Genomic DNA, 3,228 nt, shown 5'->3' on the forward strand with positions numbered 1-3,228 from the left:
AAATACCAGTGGGACTCACTGTTTTCTTCTCAACTTTTGTTTATGATGGAAAATCGCAACTGACCGTTTTCTCCTCACATCCTTTTGTTTAAGTATTTGTTGAGACGACACTTTTTAGGTCTCTGATTCTTGGTAAAATATTGTCATGGAAATATTATCATTTCTATGCAATACTAGATATCTTGGTGTAGATATTCTTCATGGCTATCTTTCTCATCTTTAAAAATTTAGAGCCAAGTGCTCACTTCAGCAGCACATATACTGGAATTGGAAGGATACAGAGGAGATTAGCATGCACAAGGATGACATGAAAATTCGTGAAGTGTTCCTTATTTCTGAAGATAACATAAGGAAAGTGTGTATATGTACATGACTGGGTCACTTTGCTGCACAGTAGAAATTGGCACAACATTGTAAAGCGACTATAATTTTAAAAAACACCTCTGTATTTGACTTAAAAAATAGATCTAAGATAATACCAAGCATTTCATGAAGTTGATAGAGCTGTAACAAGGGCTCTTAATAAGCTTCAATAACTTTAAATATCACCAAGTTTTGGAAAAAGTGATGACAGGAGGTCCGTGAAGTATTCATATATTTCAATCTGCATCACTTGACACCTTGATTTTCAATCAACAGATCAAACACAATGAATTTAATTGGAAAAATTAGTATAAAACTAAAAAAAAGTTAACAGCTAAATCAGTATATACATACAAATAGATATAGACAGATATTCAGATAAATAGATGATAGAAATTAAAAAATGGTGCTAATGTGATTTCAAAATGTTATCTATTTTCTCCTTCTAATTATTTTTCCGGATTTCTTTCTTTCAATGAAAACGACTATGCTTTCATACGTCAGTTCTCCCTAAATTTCTGTTAATTTTAGCTTCATGGAATTTTTTTTCAGCCATTGCTTCACAATATTGTACATAATACTCTCATACCCATTTAGAAATTTTTAGCGATTCCATAATTTTCTTTATTTAGAAAGCATTCCTTGAATGTCTGGCAAATACCAGTGTGCACGGCAGTCTGGCCCTTGCCGTCAGCCTCCACATGGAGTAAAACAGGAGCCACGGCCGCTGCAAACCCACAGCACCTCTGAGCTCCCCACGCCACACGAAGGATGGAGACCCGGAGAGAGCCACTCTGTGCTCTAGGAAACCTGGACGAACAGGCCTTCAGATAGTCGAGATATTACCAGGAGAAGATTTTATGTGCTCAATTCTTACATCTCATACCTAGAAAAACGCTACAATCCTTCATGGTGATGTCTGCCCCTTGTGACTGGTGGTGACCTTCAGGATGTCAGCAACCGACTTTTGTCAAATGCGTGTGAGCTGCACGCACCGCCCTTTCTCACATCCTGCTATTTCCCCTTTTCCTCCTCGGGTGATATTTCAGCCCAGTCTGCAGTTAAGGGTAAAGAATGTTATGCTCATCTGTAAATGCAGTCACCGCCGAGGGTGGGAGCCGCTGAGTCCTGCAGGCTGTGAAAACCTGGGATACTGGCCCTGACAGTGGAGGTGCGAATCAAAGGAAGGATTTCAGGGGGCCCAGGCCTCTTTGGTTCCTGCTCCCTGCCCTTCGTTGCAAAAACGCCTATACAGCCTAGCTCCTCCCTCACCACCTTCACGAGCTGTTTCACCCCAAATAAAGCTTAACTCTCACCTTTCAGGTTGTGGATTGTTTTAGTCCACACTGGCTACTCATCCACAGAGTGAAAATGTGTCTTTATCAAGCTTACACTTTAAAAGACATTTAAAAATAAACAATGTTAAATACACACTGTGTTAGGGATGAGGCTAAGGAAGCATAAGAGAAAATATTGGAACAGGTTTGAACTCTTAGGTAGAAAGATCAGAGAAAGAAATACTGAGAAAGTGATCCTTGAGGAAAAACTGAAAAAAGAGAGAGAAAAAGAGAAAAAACAAAACAAAACAAAACAAAAACCCAAAACATTAATACTACTAAAGGCTAAGCAAGTGAAAAGGCCCTAAGGCAGAAGCATGTTTAATGTTCCTGGAATAGCAAGAAGGCCAGAGAGGTGGCACCGTACAGAAAATGAGGGGAAAGATTTTATCAAAGAACTCCCTAAGCCTGGTATGTAAAGCTCTCTTTCATCTTACCCTCTTCAACTAGCATTCCGTTAATGAACACTCTGCTTATGCCCAAAGGCTGCCTGAGCCTTCGCATCTTTAAGAATTTACTCTTTTCATCCTCCTTGGCTATTTTATACTCTTTTCTTTACCTATGTAAACAATCTGTACATTGTCAAGTAAAATACTATCTCTGATGAATTTTCTTTTCTCTGACCCTCTTAGAGAACCACTCCTTTTTCTTTCTCTTTCGCACATGCCTTTATGTTGGCATAATGTATTTATATTTTTCTATCTCCAGATCTAAAATTATAAGCTGAGAAATGAGGAACTATCTTCATAGCTTTCTGTATCCTATAGCAACCAGAGTCCCTTGCAGTTAAGTCGATTTTTTAAATGGATTTAGTCATAGTTGTCTGTCTCAGTAAAGGGAGTGATTTAGTCTTTCATTTGACAAACACACACTGAATTCTTACTAAATATTGCACTGAGGATAGAGAAAAAGAAAGTCCAATCTCCAGTGACAAAAGATAGCAATCTAGTACAGAAGTCCACTGGTAAATGTGCAAGTACAATAGAGCCTCCTAGGTGCCTAGTTAGAGACACACACAGCAGCGTGGATGTGTTACTCTGGGTCCTCCGAGCAGCAGATGCTGAGACAGGATTAAATGTGTAAAGATTTTCCTAAGGGAAATGCCTCTGAGAGAACATGGGGAGGAAGTGCAGAGATTTGAGAAGCATCAGATCATGATGCAGGTCTGACTCTGAGTGGAAGAGAGAGGGAGGGACAAGTGGGTGAGTTTCCCGGACTTCTGCGTCATCTATGGAAACTCAGCAAAGCACAAGAGTCCCCGAGGCAAAGCCTGAGTCTCCAGGCTTCCGTCTACAAGGACGGGCCTGCATTCATCTCGCCACACTCACTCACAGACTGCACGTGGCCTCTGAGAGTAGCCTGGGCGCAGATGCAGCCACGGTTTACAGAGGACAGCAGCTGGATTCTTGGTTGAAGATACTCCCTGCAGTGCAAGGTGGGTCAGACATAGCCTCAGTGTGCCTCTGCGGAAGCACACTGGATGCAGATTTGAACTGAATTAAGGGACGACCCTCCAGAGTAATCCACA

General features: G+C 40.8%; 1 pseudogene; it reads left to right on the plus strand.

The window, feature by feature from the left end:
* Positions 1-237: 237 nt before the first annotated feature.
* On the plus strand, positions 238-337 carry LOC125131928 (uncharacterized; annotated as a pseudogene).
* The last annotated feature ends 2,891 nt before the right edge of the window (positions 338-3,228 follow it).

Source organism: Phacochoerus africanus, chromosome 7, assembly GCF_016906955.1.
Source record: "Phacochoerus africanus isolate WHEZ1 chromosome 7, ROS_Pafr_v1, whole genome shotgun sequence".
In the NCBI taxonomy this organism is placed as follows: domain Eukaryota; kingdom Metazoa; phylum Chordata; class Mammalia; order Artiodactyla; family Suidae; genus Phacochoerus; species Phacochoerus africanus.